This window comes from Caretta caretta, chromosome 9 (assembly GCF_965140235.1).
Source record: "Caretta caretta isolate rCarCar2 chromosome 9, rCarCar1.hap1, whole genome shotgun sequence".
NCBI lineage: Eukaryota > Metazoa > Chordata > Testudines > Cheloniidae > Caretta > Caretta caretta.
This window is the reverse complement of record NC_134214.1, coordinates 40,055,689-40,082,407: the sequence shown is the minus strand read 5'-3', so window position 1 is coordinate 40,082,407 and position 26,719 is coordinate 40,055,689. Positions and strand designations below refer to the sequence as shown.

Here is a 26,719-nt window from a genome sequence, read left to right as displayed (position 1 = left end):
AATGATGCAAATTGACCTCCCTAATGTACTGAACAGAGTGATAATTTTACTCACAGGCTAGTTCCTGTCATCTGGCATTATTACAATACCATGCTTACATTCAATGACCTATTAGTTAGGCCAGTATTTCCCAAACTTGGGACACCGCTTATTCAGGGAAAGCCCCTGGTGGGCCCGGACGGTTTGTTGACCTGCCGCGTCCTCAGGTTCGGCCGATTGCTGCTCCCGCTGTGCCTGGCCAATGGGGGCTGCGGGAAGTAGCGGACAGTACGTCCCTCGGCCCGCACCACTTCCCGCAGCCCCCATTGGCTGGGCACAGCAAACCACGGCCAGTGGGAGCCGCGATCGGCCAAACCTGCGGACACGGCAGATCAACAAATCACAGGCCCGCCAGGGACTTTCCCTGAACAAGCGGCGGCCCTAGTTTGGGAAACACTGATGTATTTATTAGCTACAGAATGTCGAAAAGAAGATAAGTGACTGTCATGCTACTATTTCTAATGGGAGAGTATCTTGCTTCTCATGAAGGTATTATTTACAAGATCAGAATAATCCACATACTGTATTAGTCAGTGCAAATTGCAGTTATTTCTAGTCAACATGCTCTATGACAGACTCAGTCTGCCAACATTCTTGCTTGATATTGTTTTCTAGCAGGGAAGTATTAATGGTCCGCTACCTCTCTGGAGGATGGACCACAATGAACTCTGGAGATTTCAGAGGACATCATGCTTTGCTCCACCAAAATCCTGGATGGTCTTTGTGAATGGTGGCAATAAACAGGCATTCAGACAGCAGTGAGCACTGCAGAACCATTCTCTGTGGCTACTAAGATTATTTTCAGATTGTCGTAGAGACAGCAGACAAAACACAGCCACTGCCTCATACAATGTGTCAAAATGGGTCTGATAGACTCCTTATAATACTGGGTAGATTCAGCCAATCAGTAAAGTGACATATGATTTATATAATCCTCCAACCAAACTCCAAAATCAGAAAAAGCAATCAAAACTTTGCCACAAAATATGCAAGTGTTCACAATATTCATAAAGGAAAAAAAATGTACACACAAGATTTCATAAAGCTATTCTACTTCCACAAACTTGAAAATCTGAAGCCAGACATTTCTCTGACTCACCCATAGCCTGCTACTTATATTTCATTGAGCTCTAATAATATTTCCCTAACCCAAAGTGTTGTGAGGATTAATTAGTTAATGTTGGTAAAACACTTGAAAATAAAAAGCAAGATATAAGTGCCAGTATTCACAAGGAGGAAAAACACCTTACTGCTTCATATTTTTTCTGCCAATAAAAGATTTAGATACATCTCTACTTCATTCAAGCAGAGTTCCAATCTCAACATAAAATTCAATTTCCTAAAAAAGATAAAGACCACTGATCATGCTTTAAAATAATGCACAACTCATCTTGTTTCTAAATTCATTCTTTTAGTAGTTGCCTAGCAGATGGAACAATCTGCCCAATCTGCTAGGAGAGGAAATCAATTGATCTTAAATGGGATACCAAACATACATTGTTATTCTTATTATACAGGCTTTAGCAAGCTGTGCAAAGGCCTCCCTCCTCCTGTCCCCTCACCCCCACGCATGCATACTATTCTTCGGCTCTACAGTATCTTGGCAATCCTGTGGGACCAACTGCCATGCTCCTCTCTGACTAGCTCAATGTAAAATCTGTGCTACAAGAATGCAATAAAGTTTCCCTTGCTTCCTCAAAATGGAAAATTAACAGAAGATGCATGTCTGTGACAAGAATTTGCTTTAGCTGCTTTCTGTTTGGGATGGGGGTGTTTATGAAGCAATAAATACTTGCTAGTTCTGGGTACAGTGCAATGCCCCACAAACCCTTGCCAAATAACACCAAGACCTTGATCCTTAAAACACACACACGTTCTCAACTTTATGCACACAGGTCCTCTCATTGACATCAGTGGGACTACACACATGCATAGAGTGTAACCTCACAGAACTGGGGCCTGAGTAAAGACTTCCACTGGATTCAGTGGGATGCAGATCAGGTTCTGAGTGTTTAATGAAAAGTAATTAACACAGAAGCAATTTCTACTTGAGTCCACAACTCATTGGTCTGATGTCTGCAAACATTCAAATGTTCGAGGTTTGGTCATGCTAATACTTCTGAAAAGTGACTTTTAAGCTTCAAAGCTCAAATATTTGTTGAAAGTAAGTTTTGAACTGTATATTCAGTTAGAAATTTGCATGGTGTTGGAAAGTTATCCAATCTGATAACAGAAAATACTATCATTTGATTTATGCAACTAAGGCCTTATCCTGCAAAGACTTACATAACATATTTAATTTTAAGCACATTTGTAGTCTCACTTTAATGTCAATCCTTCTGGACCTTCATATAAGAGTATAAAGCAGAGGTCTACCTGCTTCAAACAACTTGCAAAACAGGGGCCCAAGTCAACACAGTGTGACCAGCAAATATTCACAACATACTGCTCTGCTCACCAGGTGACCTGTAAGCCAGAATTATTTGCTGAAGAAATCTGGGAATCGTTTCAAATAATTAATAAGTCTGAGAATTCTACAGTCTTTTTAAGGACAATGAACAAACATTAAAAAAAGCAACATTTTGAATAAATTATTTTTTGTGAATTATTCACGGAGCTCTACTGCTACTTGAAATACTACCTGGAATATAAAAGCCAGCTTTTCCAGCCCCCAGGACTGCAGATATGACTGGTTCTAAATGAAGCCCTCAGGCTGCAAAAATGAAGCCCCCAGGACAGCAAATATGATTGGTTCTAAATTGCTGAGGTGGTTTTTTTTTTTTTTTTTAATTTAGATTAATCTCTGTCAAGCATTAGGATAAGACCAGACAATTTCTTTTTAGTTGTGGCTTAGGGCAGAACGAAAACAGACATTTCCTGAGGTGAGATACGAGTACATTATCTTATTGTGTTATACACTGATTGGCAGAGAACTCAGAAGCAGCAACCACATAATGTATGAAATATTACCAAAATTACACATGAACTATCCTATAGATGGCATTACTAGGAAATGTATGTTATTGTAAAACCTGATACAGAGTTTAAGTGCCCATTAAAAAAACATAGACACTTTTGGGAATTGGTTAATTTATTTAAAGTAACAAAGGCTATTTTTACTTCCATATCATGGTACTCACTAGTGCATTGGTCGCCAAACTATGGGATACTGGTCCCCTACGTGGGCGAGGAGGAATGTTTGGGGAGGTGTGCTGCAGGGCCCGGATCAGCCCCCATAGGGGACAGGAAGAAAGTACCACCCAGCCCTGCTCCACCCCCAGCCCAGCTCCATCCCGGCAGCAGCCCTGCTCTGCCCCCAGCCCAGCTCCGGCCCCAGCCACAGCTCCGCTCTACCCTCAGCCCAGCTCTGGCCCCAGCCACGGCTCCACTCTGCCCCCTGCTCCAACCCCAGCCCAGCTTTGCCCTCATTCCCTCTCCACCTCCAGGCCAGCTCCGCCTTTAGCCCCAGCTGATCCCCTATCCCCAGTTCTGTCCCCAGCTCCCCTTTCAGCCAAAGCTCCTCTGCTGAGCCAACTGTGCAGTAATGGAAGCGGGGGGAGGTAAGAGCGGACACATTCCATTACTGGTAAGGGGGTCATGACCACTGCACTCGTATAATGGAAGGCTAAACTGTATTATACCATTCAGCCACTATGTGGCACAATATATAACATAATTTAACCAGCTCACAACAGCTATTCCTGGCAGTGCATTGAAGTGTCTTGAAGTGAACACACGTCTGGTGTATCTCTTTGGGAAGGAAGCTCTGTCGCCAGTCCAAGAGCATGACCTGCTAGCAGAAGCTGTGCAACCTTCTGTGTACAAGGTGTCCATGACATGGTATCAGAAATAAGCCAGTGCCAGAGGACATCAGAAACATAAGGAAAACAGCAACAAAGGTTGCAGACCAAAAAACAAAACAAAAAAAGCCACAACCCAACAACAACAAAGGCTGCAATATCTCATCAACATGCCACTCTTCAATGCCCCAGATAATTTCAGTTTTGACAAACCTTCACAATGGACAAACTGGAGACAGTATTTTTCAAGATTTAAAATTGCTACAAAATTCCACACGAAAACTGGAGATATTCAGATATCTTTAATATATGCTACGAGAAAGCAAGCAGAGTATAACGTTAAATCCTTTGACTTTACTGAAGACAACCACAAAGATGACAATGACAGGGTTCTGGCTATGTCTGATGCACACTTTACATCTCAGAGAAATATGGCTTATGAAAGAGCATGTTTTACCAAAGAATTCAAGAAACAAGAAAAAATACTAAGTCTTTTATTTTGCATGCAGTGTCAGAAAAATCGTGATTTTGGCAATGCAAACCATGAAAATATCAGAGATGGTTAATCATAGGTCTTGCAGACAAGAACCTTTCCCAGAAATTACCGCTGAAGACAGATTTAACCCTAAACACAGCTATCCAAATAGCAAAACAGTCTGAACCTGTGAAATGGCAAAACAAGTTTGACAAATCTGAAAAGCAAGAAACTAGATTAAAAGCTGTGAACAGATACAGCATGAGTGCTATAGTTAATTAGCATAATGCCCTTGAGGCTAAGAGGGACAAACTCCAGGCAAACTACAGAGCCTTTCAGAATAAATGTACAAGATGTGGAAAAATTTTATAGCTCAGGATGTGTGAAGTGAAATAAAGGTGAAGTAAATCCATAAAATATGGACACAAAGGCAATGAGAGAACTAAATATGATTAGATTACAGACAGTCAAAAACATGTGTGATGATACAGGGCCTGCCTGGAGAATGAAACTGAACATTCATGAAATCACCTAACAGTCTTGCCTTGCTTAGCCCTGAATGATTCTAAACTGCATAGGTCAGTTCACCACAGAAACAACTTAAAATGCCAAAAGCTATAAACGATATTACCTCACCCACCAAGTCTCTATAACATCCTGGGACCAAAACAGCTACAACATCACTGCAAAGGACACAAGCTATGCATTCAGAATGCATGAGAGCTAAAGATCAAAGACCAACAACCTTCTCAGCCACAATGTAGCAGCCAGGCTGGGCCTACTGAAAAAGGTGGAAAAACTCAACGTAGTATTTGATGATATTGGACTTTTGAAAGGAGATGCAGTACAAATGAGCTTCAGAGACCATGTAGAACCATACTGTATACAACCACTTCTACCAGAAGTACCTTGGAAGAGACTAGCTGCAAATTTATGTGAATTCAGAGGACATCCTTACCTAGTCATAGTGGCATATTTTTTCAGGTATATAGAAAGAATGTACTTGAAAGACATAACAAGTGGCAATGTTATTGTGCAACTGAAGTACACTTTTGCTTACTTGAATATTCCAGAACTAGTGATAGACAACAGACCACAATTCCCTGCAGTATAATTTAAGTCATTCTGAACAAAATATTATTTTGATCATATTGCTAGCATTACCCACAAGTGAATGGAGAGGCTGAAAAAGCTGTACAGACACCCAAGAAAATCCTACATCAGGAAGATCCATTCCTTGTTCTTCTGAGCTATCGATCAACACCAATAGCAGACACTGGATATAGTCCAGCACAACTCCTGATAGGAAGACAACTCACAGCTTCTTTTCCACAGTTGGAACAGTAGTTATCTCCAAAGTTGCCAGACATATAGAGTAACTAAATTGGATAAAAAGGCAAAAAGAGCTTACGAACACTTTTATAACAGATGTCACGCACTAAAAGAATTTTGGGTCCAGAATCTGGTCACTGTGTATGTGTCAAACTGGATGGAGAAAAAGGATGGACAACTCCAGCTGTCATAGAAAAAGTATTCTTTGCCTAGATCATATCTGATCGAGACCGACAGTGGAGAGTTCAACAGAAACCATCAACAACTACAACTTATTCCTCATAAAGAACAACCAGAATAAACTCTACAGATGGCAGATGCAGAATAATAAGAAGACGACAAAGATTCCAGACCAACCACAGCTAGTCATTGTAACTAATGGACAGACAGATGACGAAGATCTTACATGTTCAGGTCATACAATTAGAAAATGAATATGATACAGAGACAACAGACTGAGCCATACTGAACTTTAAAAATAGCATGGTAGTGTACATTTTGTAAATGGTAGGAATGTAAAACTTAGAAGGAGAGATGTAATGGAATGCTAAACTGTATTTTACTGTACAGCCACTAGGTGGAGCCATGTGTAACATACCTAAAGGTCACAACAGACATTCTGGACAGTGCATTAAAGTGTCTTCAAGTGAACACATCTCTGCTGTATCTCTCTGGAAAGGAAGCTAGGTCGACAGTCCATATCTGCTAAAAGAGCCAGCCTGCTAGTAGCAGCCTGCAACCTACAGTGTATGAGATGTACATGACAGCCAGTGTTAACTGGTTTGCATTTGAAAAGCTGGCAAAACTTTTATGTAAGAGTATAAAGCTATTGTAGTTCACTAAAAACCAGATTTTCCCACCCATGTCACATTGAGCAGTACCTTAGTCCATAAGTAGCTCCAATGAAGTCAGCAGGACTCTAAGGAGTGAGGTCCCTCACTGGTTCCAATTCACGTAAGTATGCCACCCATGTTCAAGAAATATGAATTCAAACTAAAAAAGGTGCAGAGAAGGGGTACTAGGATGATCAGGGGAATGGAAGGCCTATCTTATGACAGGAGACTAAAAGAGCTTGGCTTCTTTGGCTAGAAAACGAAGGCTGAGAGGGGATGTGATTGCTCTCTATAAATATATATAGGGGTAAAAGCCAGGGCGAGAAAAGAGCTATTAAAGCTAACGACAACGTTGGCACAAGAACAAATTGGTATAAAATGTCAATGAATAAATTTAGGAGAGAAATACATTTTGTAGCCATCTGACAAGCAAGGTTCTGGAACAGCCTCACGGGGGCTGAGCTCAACCACCCTGAATGGTCCCTTCCAGTTCCTGTCACATATTCCTAAAATCTCGTGCTTCGGGGCACCTGTCAGTCATCAGTAGGAATCCGGAAGGAATTTTTTTTCCACCCCATGTATTCTGTTTGGTTTTTATTGTCTCCTTCTGAAGCATCAGAGATGGCTGTGGCTAGAGATTGGACACTGGACATGGTGGGCCAATGCTCTGAAGTGGTTCTGAATTCCTTCTCCTGTGCTTGGCTGGAGGTTCTTGCTCACATGCTCAGCTAACTGATCACCCTATTGAGGGTCAAGAAGGAATTTTCCCCAAGGTCAGATTAGCAGGACCCTAGCTACAGAGGAAGGCAATCCCCTCCCACACCAAGGGGCCTGGATCACTTGGCAGGATTATCTGCATATATCTCACTTTATCAATTCCCTGCCTTTGCGAGGGCCTTGGTCACTGGTGGCACCTCAGTCCCTCCTATTCTCTGCCGGTGGCACATAATAGTTTAGCCTCCTGAGGGATCTGAGTCTCCTTAAATACTTTGATCTAATTTTGGTTATTGGGCTTGGTGTGGGGGTACTAGGTGGTGTTTAGTGGTCTATGATGTAGAGGAGTTCAGATTAGAGGATCTGGTGGTCCCTTCTGACCCTGCAATTTGTGACACATGATTAACTGAAAACGTATTCACTTATTTACATTTAAGCACATGCTTAAGGGCTTTTCTCGATCAGGCAGGACAATTATGGGTAAGGCTATCACAATCTGCCCCTCTGTGCTAAGGATTCAGATTTGGGTAATCAAGACAAGAAGGAAAGAGAGTTAGAGGGAACTGCTTTGAGTCATTTACTGCAGACAAATGAAAACACGTGAGTTTTTTATTTGCAATTTAACAGTGAAAAAAGATTCAGCATTGATACTGAGATCAGATTAAATTGCAGCATGGGGTTTAAAATCATTTCAGATAATACTCCTTCCCACACCTGACTGGCCCATCATTATTTATACACACTGGAAAAATTCACCCCCCATTAAACTGTAGTTTAAGCAAGGTTTCACAAAGGAGAACCTTAAGTCAGACATTTTGTATTTCAACCTATAAATTAATGTGGCTCTAGATAATGGAGTCACTCTCAGCGGATACTGAAGGTGAAGAAAACACAGAGGAAGCAGAACAATTCTGTTGGCATAAGAACAAGATCAATAGTATTCCTGATTAGACAACTGGCATCACAATACATGCATTCACATTCAATAAAACATTTTAAAATGAACTCTTACATTATTTAGGGACTTTAAAAAAAATCTAATGAAAAGGGTGTGGGGAAGAAGCATTTCACATGAGATCTCAATTCAAAAATCCTCATTAACTTCAATGGGAGCTGGATGGGATCTAAATATAGCAAAGATGGCTGATTGGAAGGATTATATAAACTAAAAAACAAAAATGGGCCTGAGTCTCATTGAATGTAAATAGGACAAAAGCTCCTGAAGTGCCAAAGTCACTCTTGAAAAGAGGAGTTAGGCTTCTAAGTCACATAGTGACTGCAAATTTTACCCTTGATCTTTCAGTTTTGTGGAAGAAACTGTGTGACTATAAGGGTAATTACTGCTGGAACAGTTTACTAAGGGTTATGGTAAATTCTCTCATTTTGGACTCAAACTCATAACTGACTCTCTTTCTCAAGGATATGTGCTAGTTCAATCACAAGTCATCAGGCCTGAGATTACTGGATAAAATTGTATGGCATATAGGTTTATTGTTTATAAACCATCCTATAGAATGTAACAGAAAATGATATCCATGCCATAGAATTCCATATGATGGTTCAAGACTTATAAAACAGGTATTATGCTCTACTGAAATTCCACATTTTTGGGGTACCATCTGCAGATCCCTATGAAATTTCTATTACACGCTAACGGTTTAATCCATTTTAATTTCTGTAGAACTTTTTCATAAGAAACTTTGGTGGGGAGACTGACACGGCATGACTTCACAGTTTTCAAACACATATCAATCCATCAGATATCCATGAGCCAAGAAGGGATAAACAGAGAATTGGGAAGGTGGCATGTTCCATGAACACACACCACATAAGCAAAAATATTAGGAGTGTGAAAGTACAAATAATAAACAAAGTCTGCATAGGAAGGACAGTACTGATAGTTGTACTAAGAGTTTTGTTTTAATAAATAGTTACTTTGTAAAGTATTTCAGGCATTGTTTAAAATGTTTTTAAGTAAACAAATATGTTGTACTATGTAATTGTGTGGGGATATTTCCCTTTGCTAATGACCGGTAGATCTTAAGTATTATTTGCTTAGTATGACATTCCCCTTTCCGTATTTCAGCTCCCTTCAGTCTTTTCAGACAACAGCAAACAGAGTCAAACCCAGACCCATTGCATTTAAACACTGAAGTTAGCTAATTTCAGGGATTAAATGCTATAGGTCTGGGTTTTACTCTAAAAGCTGAAGGATTTGAAGTACAAAGGGAATGTTATACTAATTATACATTATTTACTCATATACTTACATTCCATATAGGTATGGTTTTTATCTTTGCAGGGTTCCTTTAATTTAGTTTGACTGATGTCACTTGTAATTATGGAGAGTATCTAAAGCAGCTCTGTTTCCCTACCAATCAAACACAGCAGTAATTTTAGTGAGAGATTTTATATTTATTTCTCACATTATGCCACACCTGCAAATGAACCATAAATCAGGTTTTGCAGAACCTAAAAGCTGTTAGTTCTTTAAAGTTCATTGCCCTGATAATGTGGTATTCCTGAGGATGAAAGGTTACTGCTTTTAAGGGAAGTGGTGGAGAGAAGAAAAGTAATGCTCTTTTATATCCTAGCCAAGATAGCAGTCAGCTTTTCTATCTGGAAACTCCCACCTGGTAACACATCATGCAGTTAAGTTAGGCAACTCCACTGGAACAATGTAAACACCCAACTTCAGCCATAAACCAAAGTCAGCAAACTCTGAAAGCTTTTTTTCAGGTAATCCTGACAAACTGGCCAAGGAAATTAATGTTGATGCAATCATTAATTGGTAGGATGGAACAATTGAAAAGAAAAAAAAAACCCAGAGATAACTGGTGAGCTATACAGAATGGTTGAACTCACGCCTATCTGACTGCTGGTTTAGCTGTGGAACTACTGCACAACTAACCACAAACCTGGCCCATTTAGAAGAACAGTAAGCAGAACCTCTTTGCACAGGCCTTTTTGACTGACTAAATCTTGGTTCCCAACTAATTGGTAATGCTGCAAAGCCACACAGGAGTTTATTAAAATCTTGAGTGTCACAACTCCTGCCTCACAAGGCACCAGATACTACGGTGATGGACAGCATAAAAATGTAAGTTATAAAATCAATAATAATCTATCATTGTACACTTGATGTTGGCTATACACATAATAATCACCAGAGATATCAAAGCCATTGCTAGGTGAGGCTGGGGGTAATCAATAGTATAGAAACTACTTTATTTCAGTCTATCCAAAAACATATATAGACTGTATACCGTGTCATCTTGTGATTTACTAGATGCAATCAACAAGGCCACCACACAAGGACAGGAATCTGGACCTTCATATGGTGTGTGTTTATCATCCCACTGGCTGTACAATGTTACTGCATTAAAATGCAACTGTGTCTTACATTCATTGTATCAAAACTCTTTCGAAGCTCTTCTGATGGCTCTTCTGTGATCAGTAGTGCTGGCATAGTGAAGAATACACACACACACACACACACACAATTCGTCCCTAGTCTGTTAAAATAAAACATTTAAACTAGGGCTATCAAGCAATTAAAAAAATTAATCACGATTAATCGTGGTTTTAATCGCACTGTTAAACAATAATAGAATACCATTTATTTAAATATTTGTTGATATTTTGTATATTTTCAAATACAGGCTTGAGGTTGGAGGCTCTGGGGTTCAGCCCTGCTCAGGGCTCCACCCCGCCCTTCCCACAGCGTTCTGAGACGGGGCTTCAGCCCCCTTGCCACCGATGCCTCCCTTCCTTTGTTTTCAGTTAATCGCAGTGTTAAGGGCGATTAATTGACAGCCTGAATATAAACAAATAAATTGCTAGCAGGACATAATTCAATAATTTAGAAGTAAAATGACAGGGTCACTGATTCAGTACCATGCTAAGATATTTAAGACTTTCAGTGGCTATGTCACACTAATTATAAGGATTTTTACAGTAAACTAAGAAATTAATGTAGCTCATAGTGGATGTTAGTTTACACCTATAAAACATTCAAAATTAGTAGCTTTGTTAGCGGACACTTTTAGACAGCCAAGAGCAAGGTCCTCTCTGCATGTTTACTGAGCCTGCACCGACAGTACGGACAAATCATCTAATTCAGGGGTCGGCAACCTCTGGCATGCGGCCCATCAGGGTAATCCGCTGGCAGGCTGTGAAACATTTTGTTGACATTGACCGTCCACAGGCACGGTCCCACCACATCTCTCAGTGGCTGCAGTTCGCCGTTCCCAGCCAATGAGAACTGTGGGAAGCGGCAGCCAGTATGTCTCTGCAGCCACTGGGAGCTGCACCTGCAGACAGTGAATGTAAACAAAATGCCTCACGGCCCGCCAGCGGATTACTCTGATGGGCCACATGCCGAAGGTTGCCGACCCCTGATCTAATCATTACAGATTTGCCCCATGGTGCTCAAGGCCCTAGTTTACAGTGCTCAGGAGAAAATGCAGAAACAAAACAGCTCTGTATACTCCACCGTTGTCCCTCTCACATCATCTCCTGTCATCTTACTTAAAGTCCTACTGGATATCTCGTTTGCACAAATTCCTACTTTATTTCCTGCTCTTTTCTCCCTCCTGCTTTTTTTAACCCTTAAAGTTATCCTTGCTTCTATTTTCTCTTTTTCCCTCCGACACTTTGATATCTGCTTGTTCTTTGCCTCCTTGTTTCCATCCATATATTTTCTGCCCCTCACTTTCTCATACACTCTCTCATTTCTCCCCCTCACCTAAACATTCATCCTTTCCCTAACCCAACTCTTCTTTCCCTTCACTCCATCTCGCACAGCTACTACCCAGCAATCATCCACTTCCACCTCTCTCAGAAGCCACATTTCTCCTGGGCCACAAGAGGACTGAGGGACCACTACAAGAGACGGGGACAAAAGAATAGCACCAAAGCACAGGGATAAGCCATCCTGTGGAATGAGGGAAAGGACCATGTGGGGACCCTTGAGCAAGAGGTGAATCTCTGTGGGACAGGGAGAGGTGCTTCAGAGCCCTAGATGCAGCCACTACAGTGGATGGGTTCTAAAGAGGAAGTCAGAGGGGACACAAAGTCTCTACAGCAAGCGGAGGACTGAGACAAAGGCCCTGGCTGTCACTCTCTGGTAGAGGCCATGACAATGCTATTGAAATGGCATAGTTACAGACTGAAAAAAAAGGGTAGCATCGTGATTTTCTCCTTATTTGGCAATGTAACAACCACAGAACAGATGTGAATTTCAAAACATAATCCTTGCTAGTTAGTGTGTGGCAAACTTGGGTGTAAATCTACAGCACGCTAGCCTACCACACACTAACTGGCCATGTGAACCTGCTACTGCACACTGAAAGTTCCACACAGGAAGAGGTCAGAGCGCAGTATGAAACTTTTAGCGTGCGGGAGCAGGGTCCACATGGCCAGTTACTGCATGGCAGATTTACCCCCCTGGCTTGCTGCACACAACGTGTCCATGTGGAGAAGCCCTAATATTTATACAGAACTAACGTTGTCCCAATGCCTCAAGAGGGAAATAATCTGTGCCAGTGTAACCTACACACCTCCTGGGTGTGGTGTTCTGTCCCAGCTAGTGGCACCAAGACCACTTAGAGAGAGAGATTAATGAGTTTGCTCTACAGCCTTAGCTAACAGCCAGTTGACTTTTAGTTCATGCAGTAGAGGCACATGCACTAAGCTCCAGAGACCCCGGGGTTCAATCCCAACCGGGGTCTTTTGGTGTTATACCAGTTCTTCATCTGACACTGATTGCTTCCTCTTCCACACTGACTGGCAAATTGGGGGGCAAAGTCAATGCTCTACCTACCTCCTCCCTACCCACCCAGCTTTAAGGGAGGGCAAGTAGCAGCCCTGCTACTTTATTTCCCATCCTGTGAGCTGCAAAGTGAGGAGACTGCACAGGGAAATAAGAGCTCACTTTATGCCAGCACAGCTGGTGTTCTGGGTGAGTGATAGTCTCATCCTGTGTATCTATGATGATCTATGAAAAATAGTTGTAACAACTGAGAATTAAATGAATAAAGAGGCAAAATAGAAATAAACAAATAACTATAAGAAGCCTTTCAGGTTGCAGCACTGAGGATGAAAGGTTGGCCAGTAAACAACCAGAACCTGAAAATCAAAGCTTTACAGGCTGTTGTCTTGATACAAGTATAAATAAATACCTGTTTTCATGTAAACCTGACTTATCCGTTGTAGGTTTATTTTAAAAGCTCCTCTGGGTCCTTCTAACCTGTGATATAAAGGAGGGGGAGAGGGAGAGTGTCTGATTAAACAAAAAGCTGTTTACAGAAACATAAAAAAGCAATCAAATTGCCTGGTCTAGCTGAGACAGCCATCTGGTCTAAAAGGACCCAGTTTAACACTCAGATTAATTTCCAATTACTGGAGCTCTTTGAAAGGTCAAGGAAGATGAGATAAAGAGCTTTCAGTGTGAAAGGGCATTGCATTTGTAGATGTCGGAGGTCGACCTGCAGCAGGGATTTCACCCCCCAGCCCTGAATTTCCCCAACACGCCCCACCCGCCCCCCTCCCCCAGTTTTGTGAACTAGTTACATGCAGTGTTGCCAATTTAGTGATTGTTTGGAAACCTGAACTGAAATTGAAACATTAATACACACTTTAAAAGCATATACAGTGTATGATAAAATACGTGTATCGGAAAAAGTATAATAGATTTGAAAAGTATGAACATAGACTAGCTTCCTTATACAACTTTTGTTTTTACGACAATGTCAGTGCATTCATTTTGGTGATGTTGGCCAACCTAATAATTTCAAATGATGATTCGTAAGCAAAACCTAAATGAGCTCTCCCTGACAGCTAGTGATGAGCTGGGGGCTGGGGGAAAGGCTTCAGGATCAGATTGTATTTACATTCATAGCTAATCTGCCTAGGTATCCAGCAAACAGAGCTGTGTTGCCCAAGTGATAAATTTTGGCTGGGGTTGGGTTACAAATCACTTGAATGTGGGGGGGTGGGGGCCATGAAATGTAGTTATTCTTATTGTATGAGTAAAGGGCAGTAGAACTGTACTTAGCCTGTGCTGATTGAGGACACCAAGAGAGAGAGTGGGGACAAGTGTTTTGCATGATCGTCTGCCTGAGTCACAAGTACTATTAGACCTGCCCCTCTCCACAGTTTAAAGACAGAGCTGATTAGGCTCCATAGATAGTCTTTTGTTTTGTTAAGTGACCACTACATCTGAAATCACTGATAATCAGGTCTAAGTGCTTAGACCTACTGTGGGACAGTGTTTCTGTGGAAGAGACGTCCCAATCTGCATTAGCAGCGAGGTTCCCTCACTGAGAGCTCAGCTGAAATCACTGAGAGCTGGGTGGAACCTCAAGAGACCAACTCGCAGAGGTCACAGTGGCAAGTGGTGGCAGAAGGTGACGGCGCAGGACCATTGGCAACAGAGAGATGGAGTGAACGAGCAAGGTGCCTTTTTGCCCCCCACCTGGGAGGTGAACTCATGTGAAAGCACCTCTGAACTCTGAGTCTCCACTGATCAAGGACAACACTGGTGAGTGTTAATGAGGCTGTTAAGAATGCTGGAGACACAACACAGTTCATGCAAACAAACATGGCTGTGGCATCATACTTTCTATTTAAGCAAGAGATACCACACACTACAAACTGGAGGCCAATGTTAAGTGCATTGTCACTTGTTCATCCTGAAGTTGAACACTGGTTCTGAACAAGACAAGCAAATGCTCGCTATCTTTCCGCAAGAAACTCAACTGACTAGCTAGACGCATGTGGTGCAACAGTGAAAGATTCAACAGTTGAAAAAGTGAAGAACTTTCTCACCACATTCAAAAAAATTGCATACATGGCTGATGAATGCACCGATGCAAATGGGCATCAGGTATTAAGTCATTGTGTATGTCATCTTGATGTCAGTGGTAGGCCAGTAGATGTATTTCTAGATGTTCAAGTTATAGAAGACACATAGGCTGCATCTGTGACAACCCACATCTTAGAAAAGTTAAATGCTTGTCAATTGGACCCCAAACAGATGGCTGGTTGTGCATTTGATGGAGCTGCAAACTTCTCTGGAAGACATGGTGGAGCACAAGCTTTGTTCAGAAAAAAGTGTAACCCTAATCTCTCCTATACACATTGCCGAGGCCATCTACTCCAACTAGCGCTAGTACAAGCTGCAGACTCTTCAAAAGACATTTAAAAAAACCTATAAATTTAATGTCTTCATTATATTCTTTTTTCAGCAAGAGTCCAGAATATCTTGAAAAATATAGAAGATACACTGGGACTGAAGTTCAAATTAGTCCAACCTGGGAAAACCCTGTGGCTTTCTCATGAGCGATCCTTGGCTGTTGTCTTAAAATTACTCCAGCCATTATTACTGAGTTTGGAAAGTATCTACCAAGATGGGATGGATCTAAGTAGTGAGGCTGGTGGATTATTTTTGCTACTATGTTCAGAGAAGACTATTGCCATTCTCTCTCGTAAGTCTACTGTTGAAACCACTTGGGTCATTAAACAATGCCATCCAGGCATCTGCTTCAACAGTAGTAGATCTTTGTCCAGCAATAGAAGCTAAATTTGGATCAATCAGAGAGCTATCCGTTGAAAAAGTACTGGGAGAAGCAAAGACTTCAGTCCAGAAGTTGACTAATGAAGGCATTTATGTTGAATCCTTAAGTGAAGAGGACAAGAAGTGTTTGTTAAAACAACTGAAAAAGTACACAGACTTGATTCTTAAAAATTTACAACAGCGACTTCTAGATTCTAATCAACCTCTATGTAGCTTTTACAGATCCCTGTCGTATAAAACATAACAGTTGAGTGGAGTGAGGCACTACCAGCAATGGGGCTGCCATCTGCTCAGGACAGAATAGAGAATTTGAACACAGAGTGGAATATCATATGACGAATAAATGAAGATTTGACTTCAACTTCTTTTTTATCATCACTAGTGGCTCAACCCGATCTTTATGCTATGTTTCCTGGGATGAAAGAAGTAGGAATTCATCTCTTGCTACTCCCAGTCACAACAGCTATAGCTGAGCGTTCTTTTTCTTCATTGAACAGAATTTTGTGTTCTGAAAGAGGTCGCTTTCTGCCTGATCACGTGAATGAACGAATAAGCATATCAGTTGAAGGAATGGAAGTACTGGACACGAGAAGCCACCAAAGATGAACACATTGCATTCAAGAAGTTCATTAACGGAGTTCTGCAAAATTATAACAAGAAACCAAGAAGGATGTAGATGTTGTGCTTCATAGAAGGCTTGAGTAGCCAACATTAATTTGTGTAATGATTTTAAAACATGAGTTAAATCTAATAAAATGGTCATGAAACATTTTTCAGTTTTTATTATGGTGCCATACAGCCCACCTTCATCCTCATAGTCTCATCCCTCATTGGCCCTGACCCCTTCCACCCCCCCATAAATTTGAACACCCCTCCTAATTTCAATTCCTGGGGAAAACACTGACCTGCGGTGATAAATAATCTTTTTGAAGCAATGGGACTACTCACAGTACCTAATTTTAGGTATTAGTGGAAGCAGGATAAGAATCTAAATGTGGAAGAAATGTGGTACCAGCTCAGAGAAAGCAAATCTATATGCTTATTTCAAACACTCACTTTGCTCAGAGAAGTTGAGGAAACAGTTTTTTTTATTTCTTTTCTCACTTACCCCAGTGTTAGTCCACTGACTCCAGGGATGTAAAGGATAATATGTTCCCAAGCCTATATTACACATCAAGCCAATATATCACTGTGTCTCCTATACTTACTGTGAGTAAGAATGTTCCTTGCTGAATGGATTCTTCCCGCCTCCCCCACAGCCCCCCCCCCATGCATCATAGAGCAAAGGAAAGAACTGCTTTTGTGGTGCTTCTACTCTTCCTTTTGTAGTTAGATGGGCAGGGCCAGGGCCTTGTCTCACCCTCTTCACAGCTAAGCCAGTACTGAGGAATGAGTAATAGGCTACTAATGTAGACCTAGAACAAGGAAAGACAGTTTTAATTCGCTCCCCAGTTTGCTCTTGGTGAAGCAAAGCTAAACACTAACCTTTATTCAAGGCAGAAAGTAAACTTATGATCTAGCCCTATAGGAACAACAGTCTGAAATCAAGATAAGATAAGCTATTACCAGCAGGACAGTGGGGTGGGAGGAGGTATTGTTTCATATTCTCTGTGTGTATATAAAGTCTGCTGCAGTTTCCACGGTAAACATCTGATGAAGTGAGCTGTAGCTCACGAAAGCTCATGCTCAAATAAATTGGTTAGTCTCTAAGGTGCCACAAGTACTCCTTTTCTTTTTGCGAATACAGACTAACACGGCTGTTCCTCTGAAGTCTGAAATCAGTTTCTCTCTTCCCTGTACCACTTTTCAAAAAGCTAAACAATTTATACAAAAATGGACACCCAGTGTGTTCATACAAATGGAACTCCCTGAGTAGATCATCAGAGTCACACCCAGATAAAGGAGTGAACAACTGGAATCCATTTGTATTACAGGAATGAACTCATCTTGAATTTGCAAGCCTGCTCATTGGCTCAGTGCAGCTGAGCCCAAGTTTGTTTCCAACGCAAATGCTCTGGTTAACCGATTCAAAACTTGCATTCTGTCAATTATTTGCATTAATATTATTTGGTTAAATCCTGAATATTGTTGCTGGTCAACTCATTCACTGAATACTCAGAGAAATCAAACACAAAAGGCACTCAAAATGCAGGCAACATGAATTCAATTTTTGGAGTGAATATGGACAGAAAAGGTTTTGGGATACTTTATCAGCTCTGCTTCCAAATCTCAGTCTCATCTAATCCTTTAGTTAAATAAAGAGGGAAAATGAAACAATATGTAAATATCTGTTTCTGACTTTGATGTTTATTGTATAATTTAGGGTGAAAGGAGTATAATTAAAATGCTATGGGAAGAACCCATGTCAAGCCCTTGGACAGACTAAGAAATTCTACATGTTACTGAAGCAAGTCTGCAACTGAGGAAAAGCTACCAGTCGAACACCAGTTTATTTCCTTGACCTTTAGGTAGTAAATGGTAGGATTTGGCAAATAAGGAGCATGGACTTGAAAGGAATGGTCAATTTCTTTATTAATCATACCGCTGCCACTGCCCCCCAGCATCAGATATCAAGTGTCTCGTTTTGATCTGAAGAAAAGTCAGTAGTAAATTAAGACAAATTTACCTTGTTCACAGGCAGAAGCAAATGCTGTAACTTGCTTTAACACATTTCTATAGCGCAGAGCCCTGGAAAATTTAATAAGAAACAAGTTCTGATATATCACAGATTTTGCAGCAAAGGTAATGATGGTGACTTTTGCCCTGATGCATAAAAAGCAGTTTCCCAGCCCTAATTTGAGACATCATGTTCCTTCTCCATCCCCACTCCATGAAGAGCAGCTCCTACAAAGTGTGTGATTTAAAGGCACCCTCAATGAAGTGTAAATCTCTTTCTTGAGACACCGGCTGCCTTCCAAGGCCCCAATCCTGCAAACACTATGTGTACATATTTCACTCTTCTCACGTGTGTAAAGCTAAGCACACCCATGAACATTTACATTATCAGGGTCCAAGTTGTCAGTTAAAGAACAAGGGAGCTCTCATTGGTTTCATCCTCTGCAGAATGGCTTTCACACCCCAGACCATCCCCTAAATAGGAGTCAAATAGCTGAGTTTCTCTATGAACTAAAATAAAGTTTAAGAAAAAATATGTATTTACTATGGGGAGTAAGATTTTTATCTGGTTTCTGGTTTGCAAAACTAATGGCCAGGTAAGAAAATAGCTTTTATTTCATTTCTTTTATTCATTAATTATTATTATTATTATTATTAATAAACACTAACTCTCCTGACTCCATGGGCAAACACTATGTAGATACCTATTTGTACACATTGAGCATGTCTGTGGTGGATAGCATAACAAATGCGCTATCCAGTAATCTAGCCATCAAGGACTCAACTTCTTAATAGGAAAAGGCAAATAAAAGCAAGAAAAAATACCAATATTTCACCAAACAACACACGTTGCATATTTCACCACTATATATATATATAATATAGAATTATATAAAATATAGAAATGGGAACACATGTATAGCATTATCACATATACAATTCCTGTTGGTAAATTATGTGTTTTTAATAGTGCCCATGTAGCTCAATGCACCATCACTGGGAACTGAGGTTACTGTTCTTTGTCAAGAAAACACTTGAAAAATGTCAAGTATCGGGGGGGTAGCTGTGTTAGTCTGTATCTACAAAAACAACAAGGAGTCTGGTGGCACCTTAAAGACTAACAGATTTATTTGGGCATAAGCTTTCGAGGGTAAAAAACCACTTCTTCAGTGGTTTCCATCTGAAGAAGTGGGGTTTTACCCACGAAAGCTTATGCCCAAATAAATCTGTTAGCCTTTAAGGTGCCACCGGACTCCTTGTTGTTTTTGTTGAAAAATGGTGGATTTTTAAATGGTGATCATTACATAAATATGAAATAGAAAAGCTGCTGTACTTGTAGGTTCTCCCTGATACAGAGAGAATGGAGAAAGAAGAACCTTGACAATAAATACAGATTTCTAGGGAAATGGTGACACTAATCTGACAATCTGTCAGAAGCCCTGAGAGCTGGTTAAGGAGGGAAGGAGAAAAAATATGACTAAGCTATGATACAGGTAATATTTCCATATTTTGTAATGCCATCTTTGAGCCAGCTAAAAGGAATATTTAAATAGTGCCTGACTTGACACAGGTATAAACAGTACACTTTCCTTATATGTCTTTTTAACTTTATTTTCTATTCTATGCCAATGAATTGTATTAATCTAAGATAGAGTATTGGAAGAGGATCTTAAATTGGGGTCAAATTGGGCATGAGAACTCAGACATCAAAGGGAGATGAGTCATGAATAGGTAACAGTCTAAGTACCTGGTCACTGTTTAAAGGAGTTTCAATTCCCTTCCCCAAACAGTTATGTCAAGAAGGCAGTATGTACATAGGGAGATTCCAAACAAAGACTGGGTGCCAGATTTTGTTACACTTATCCTTTAAATATTAAAAAATTATTTTGTTTTTGTCCTACTAGCCAACAGGGGCTAACTAAGAGAGAGATAAATTGATGTTCACAGTCAGGTTCCTAATGAATAAATCTCTACCTTCTGAAAAACACAGCAAGTAACTTGGTTGGCAGTCTCAGCAGAGAGGCTAATAATTGAAAAAACATGAAGAATGAACTACTCTCAACTCTGGATATGACAGCTCCCATTTTTCTTTAAAGACACTTTGGTAGGCTGGTTGAAAAGTGGCAATAATTTAAGACATAATGGGTCAACTCCATTGGGCACAGCTTGTACTGCTAATGCCATACTCCAAATCTTTCTGGCGGACGGACATAGAATGTGAGTCTTCAATGATCTTCTTGTATAAGCACTAAATTCAGCTAATATTTCAAATTGTGGACCTGATTCTCCTGTCACTTTTACTGGTGTAAAATGAAGTCAATGGAGTCATGTTGGTGTAAATGTGAGAAAAAGCTAAGGGTATGTCTATTTTATAGCCCCATGAGCCCAAGTCAGCTGACCTGAACCAGCTGCAGAGGTGCTGTGAGTCTTTTATCACAGTGTAGACATATTCATAGGTATATATGTGGCCCCCGTAACACTAGTATCTGAGCATCTCCATCTTCAATGCATTTATCCTCACAACATCTTTGTGAGGCAGGGAAGTGCTGTTATCCTATTTTACAAATGGGAAACGGAGGCACAAGAGACAGTTCCAGATTTACAAAGGGACCTAGCCACTTGGCTATTCTGGGGAAGGTCCCTCTCAATCTCACCTGTTGAAGCTGTACCACTGTGTATTATCAAAAACTTAAATATTCATTGGGCCAGAGAGAGAGAGAGAGAGAGAGAGAGAGAAACCATAGCCCAATGGTTTGGGCACTCTTTGGGCAGTGGGAGACCCAGGTACAGGCAGAGGGAGGTACTGGATCCATGTCTATCACATCCTGGATCAGTGCTTTCATCACTGGACTCAAAGTCATAAGGAGGTACCTCCCCACACCTCCTCGTTTCTTCTTGAAAAAGGGCTGTCCTGGCCAGGGCACCTCAATTCAAGAGAGGGTTCACAACTGTCAATCCTAAGGGGACATAATAAGGAGGCTAAATCTTTTTGAGGGGCCTGGCTTGGAACATGCCCCTCTCCTTCTGCATTCCGTTGGGAGCCTTGGCACTTCACTCAGTATGGTGAGTTCCACTAGACAGCAGGGCACCTAGAAATTATGCCTGGCAGTACTCAAAGTCCCTCTCATGAATCCAGCCCTAAGTGATTTTCCTCAGCTGATATAGGAAATCTGCAGCCAAACAGGGAATTGAACCCAGGTCTTCTGAGTCCCAGGCCAGTGCCCTAACTCCTAGGTCATCCTTCTTCTCAGGGCACAAATATATTTTAAATATTAACTAGTCAGCCAAGTTAGATATGCAAAGGGCTCAGGAAGCACCATATGTGAATAGAACTTTACATAACATTGTTTTTTCATGACTTGATATTTTTGTGTAATTTGTGTTACTATTGCCCTCCCTTACATCCCTGTGACGGGGCATCAGCCCCACACTGGCTGTGATAGGGTTAAAACCCAGCCTGGAGGACTGCAAGGAAACAGCCAATTAGGGCAGTGGCTGCAGCCAATTAGGGCGGAGGCTGGACCAGCCAATCAGGGCCCAGCCAGCCCATATAAAAAGAAGCTGCAGGCCAGAGCTAGTCAGTCTGCTGCAGGAAGCCCAAGGGAGGGGACTGGCTTCCTAGGGGGATACAAAGACTAGCACCATGAACAGGGCAGCTAGGACTTTCAGGTCTGAAGCCCTGAAAAGAGAGTAAAGGAGCCAGAGGCAGGAACTGAAGGTGCTGGGGCTGTGGGGAGGTGGCCCAGGGAATTGAGACAGACGGGTGGAGAAAGAAAGGAGGGGCAGTGGGAAGCTGTTGTTTACAGGATCCCTGGACTGGGACCCAGTATAGTGGGTGGGCCTGCCACCTACCCTCCACTCACTGCTGAAGAAGCGGCCAGGCTGTGGATTGCCAAGCCACTGCGAGGAGTAGCTAGACTGTTGCGGAAGGAGTCCCCTGGAAGGGGGAACCCGGATTGTGACTTGGCTAGAGGGCTGTGCCACAAAGCAGAGGCAGTGAGACTGGAACTGTGGTGGGTCTGCAGGCAGAGACGAGGATGGGAGAGCCAATACCACCAGAGGGCACACGTGCTGACCAGAGCTAATTCCTGAAATGGCCAGCAGAAGGCACCAGTGTGATGAGTGACCCAGTGACAATCCCCCATTTCCAACCTACAATTCAGAATGCACTCACTAGCTGCATTCAGGAGACAGCCTCCATTATGCATGCTGTAAACTCCTTTATATTGTGACGCTGGTAGACCAGATTTCAGTTCTTGACAAGGCTGCATGCGTCAGCTGAGCACTGACAGATTCATAGTTGGAAGCCAGACCAGCTCACTTGTGTGTTAGTATTGTCCAAGATAGGTGTTAGACTTGTAAGAACATGTTTAGTCTCTATAAAATGCTTGTAAGGTGCTGCATATATTGATCTTACTTGTAACATCTGTATCCACTGCGATAAGGTGATATGTACCTTTTGCTTTAGAAAATTTAGTAAAAATATTCTGAACTTGTGAATCCAGGTAGGAGGAATGGTTTCCTCACCCATCAAGAAGGACTATCAAAACTAAGTGGGCCATTGTGGAGCATCACAATACAAAGACCAGGTTATTGGCCCTCACGCACCCAGGAAGGTGCTACATGCAAGAAATCCTGTCCCACCAGCTTGAATGCTGGAAGAAGGGGATAAAATATGGATACATTACATTTTCTGTCTCTCTTTGCTGTTTGGACTGTGGCAGGGCTGGAGCGAGGAAAGAAAAGTAGAGATCCCCAGGTTCAACCTGGATTAGCCCTAAAAAACATTCTGTGCTGACAGATTACTACAGTTCTAACAAAAACAATGAGGAATTCTTGTGGCACCTTAGAGACTAACACATTTATTTGGGCATAAGCTTTCATGGGATAGAATCCACTTCATCAGATGCATGGAGTGGAAAATACAGTAGCAGGTATAAATACACAGCACATGAAAAGATGGGAGTTCCCATATCAAGTGGGAGGTCAGTCTAACAAGACAATTCAATTAACAGTAGGATACCAAGGGAGAAAAAATCACTTTTGTAGTGATAATGAGTGGCTCATTTCAAACAGTTGACAAGAAGGTGTGAGTAACAATAGGGGGAAATTAGTATGGGGGAAATTAAGTTTTGTAATGACCCAACCACACCCAGTCTTTATTCAGGCCTAATTTGATGGTGTCCAGTTTGCAAATTAATTCCAGTTCTACAGTTGCACATTGGAATCTGTTTTTGAAGTTTTTTTTTGTTGAAGAATTGCCACTTTACGGTCTGTTATTGAGTGACCAGGGAGACTGAAAGTGTTCTCCTACTGGTTTTTGAATGTTATGATTCCTGATGTCAGATTTGTATCCATTTATTCTTTTGCATAGAGACTGTCCGGTTTGGCCAATGTACAAGCCAGAGGGGCATTGCTGGCATCTGATGAAGTGGGTTCTAGCCCACAAAAGCTTACGCACAAATAAATTTGTTAGTCTCTAAGGTGCCACAAGGACTCCTCATTGTTTTTGTTTATACAGACTAACACGGCTACCACTCTGAAACCTACTACAGTTCTGTAACCTATTGGGACCATGGACTATAACTCATTTCTGTATATATGTTGCCTGCTTTAACCTGTAAATAAGTCACTTATTTCTTTTTCCTAGTTAATAAATCCTTAGTTAGTTTACTATAGGATTGGCTATGAGTATTGTCTTTGGTGTGAGATTGCTTCCAGATCCAAAACACCAGTCACTTACCCAAAGTCAATCTGAATCGTTTGTGATCTTTTGTGTATGGCAATCAACCATCACTAAGTCTAGCTTGCCTGGGTAAAAAGATAGATTGGAGTGTCCAAGGGAACTGTCTATGACTCCATGGTAAGACTGTTTTCCTGCTTCAAGAATTCATATTTGTTACTGTGTTGGCAAAATCTAATTACAGAACATACAACCAGTAGAGGTGTCTGCCCTGCTTTTTGACTGTCTGCCCACAAATGTGGAGCACGCTGATTATAAATAAAATGATGAAATACCAGTATTTATTTAAAATAGTTTCCTGACTTAGTTTTTCTTAACTCTATATCTTGTAAATACTTCTGTCACAAAAAAATAAAATAAAAAATAGAGAGAACCAAAACCAACAGCCACATTTTTAGAGGCAAAATCCCCAAGTATAGCTCTAAAGGCCCAGCTCTGAAAAATTCTGCCCATGAATGGCTATATCCTGCAAATGGACCCAAATTGGTGTGTCCTTATCCAGTGTTAAATCAGTGAAAATATGCAGACCAGCAGAGAGTGCTTGCTTGAGTAAGTACTGCAAGATGGGGCACTAAAATGTCTCCTGATTTTGCTCTGAGATACACTCCCTTCAGCACTATAAGCTGATGTTAAGCATTGAGTCATTTCTATTCTGGAAATTCATTACCAGCAACTTGGACCTACCAGAAATCATAGATTATTCCTCTCCTCCCGTAACAGTGAAAGACATGGCTAAAGAAGGGACATTTTCATGCTACAAAGCCAAACATTACTCCCTTTCTGTGATCCATGTAGCTATGAATGTTATTGCTACTTGCGGTCTTCTTTTGCTGTATTCAAATAAGATAAACAACAAATTAAGGGATAATCATCTGAATTTATAAAGCAGCTCCATGGAACCCAGACAGTTTATAGTGGGGAGGGAAGTGACAAGTGTTTAACTGATTCTATAGTAAACAAACAATCAATAATAATCTGTTTAACACACTGTGGTGTTTAGATGCTGCTTGTAATTATTAGATCTGGGAGTACTGGCTTTTGGGAGTCTGAAAGGACAGGAAACAGGAAGGGGGGGGAGTTGAGGAGGCGGAGTGATAGCTACTGAGGGTGCAGCAGCAGCAGCTTGGTAAAGAGGTTTCCACTTTAAAAATAAAGTCCTGTTGAAGTTTGTTAGTTGCTACAACACACACACACACACCGAAATTATTTGAGAATACCTAAAACACTATAAAACCTTATTAATGGACATGAAAACTAATTGAAAAAGCTGACCGATAGCTAATGCCATCTTTGAAAAGGGAAACTGTCCACCAACTCCAATGCTCAGAAGAGTTTGGACATTACTCAAGAAGCTGTTGTTAGACCCTATGGACCTAGCAAATTGTCTCTCAGTATCCAAGCTTCCTCTCCAACTATTCCTACTAACTAACAAGATCCCCTCTCCTAATCGGGTAAGGATCACATTTCTCTTCACCTTCACCTTCAGTGAGAGGATATCTATTCTCTTCACAAAACACTACTCTTCCATCTTAAAAGTTTCAGCGAGGCTAATGAGAAAGCACTGTTTGGCCATCCTAACTTTCAAGCTGCAATCAGTCATGATGGGCATTTTTTCCAGACCTCAGAGCTCTGTTCTGTCACCTAGCTTGTTCAACATCTATATGAAGCCTCTGAAAAAACTCCCCAATAACCACAGAGTTCAATTCTGGAAGGCAGTGAGCATCTTCAACTCTCTCTGGCTTCAGTGGAAGGTCAGGATACTCATTACCTCACAGGATAAAGTCCCTTGGTGCCTAGCTGAGAAGCAAGTGCATTCAAGGCTGAAAGTGAGTCTGAAGAAGAAAACATTCAGAATATTTAGGTATACGCTAATCATGAAAAACAGATTCATCTTCAAATTCTTTATCATTTAGTTAATGTAACAATTACACCTGGGGGAATTCTGCACCAAAAATTAAAAATTCTGCACCCAATATTATAAAATTCTGCATATTTTATTTGTCAATATAATCACATCAGTTTCAATTATTTTGGTAATTTATTTCAAAATACCTGTCAGCAAGTATGTCTGTAACAATACAGACAACAAAAAAGATTCAGGAAATGATTTTTCAAAAATAGATTCCTTATTAGACAAATTAATACAGCACTCTGAGTAGTAATTCATTTAAACTACAGTACAGAACCATATTTCCTGTACCTCTAAGAAGCAATGGAAAGGCTTAGGGGAGTCGGGGTAACAGAGGAGCTGAGGGAGAGGGAAGTAATTGCTGGGAAGGAGCCTGGGTATGAACTTGAAGTGTTGCTGGGTATGGGTGGGAAAAGTATGGAAGAGGTATTTTTGGGTGGCGGGGAGGGATTGTTAGGGAGCATCCCCCATGCAGACCCCAGCTGGCCCCTAGCCTCTCCCATTCAGTCTGGCACATCTGCCCCTGTCCCCATGTGTCCATGCAACCCTGTGTGTCATTGCACCCCATCCCCAGGTGTCCCTGCAACCCTGTATGTCCTTACACCTCCTGTCCACACATGTTCCTCCATCCCCACTCAGACACCCCCTCCCCCAGTCCCCCTGTGTCTCTGTGCCCCCAC

At 41.3% G+C, this 26,719-nt stretch overlaps 1 protein-coding gene across 3 annotated transcripts in view; it reads right to left on the bottom strand.

The window, feature by feature from the left end:
* SPSB4 (splA/ryanodine receptor domain and SOCS box containing 4) overlaps nt 1–26,719 on the bottom strand; it is a 326,063-nt gene that overhangs the window by 197,256 nt on the left and 102,088 nt on the right. The window contains exon 1 of one of the 3 annotated variants that reach the window (XM_075132231.1): nt 18,398–18,420. The exons of the other annotated variants lie outside the window; for them this stretch is intronic. The gene's annotated coding sequence lies outside the window, so the exon portion shown is untranslated. Of the gene's footprint in view, nt 1–18,397; nt 18,421–26,719 lie in introns of those variants that run through there. 3 annotated transcript variants of the gene reach the window in all.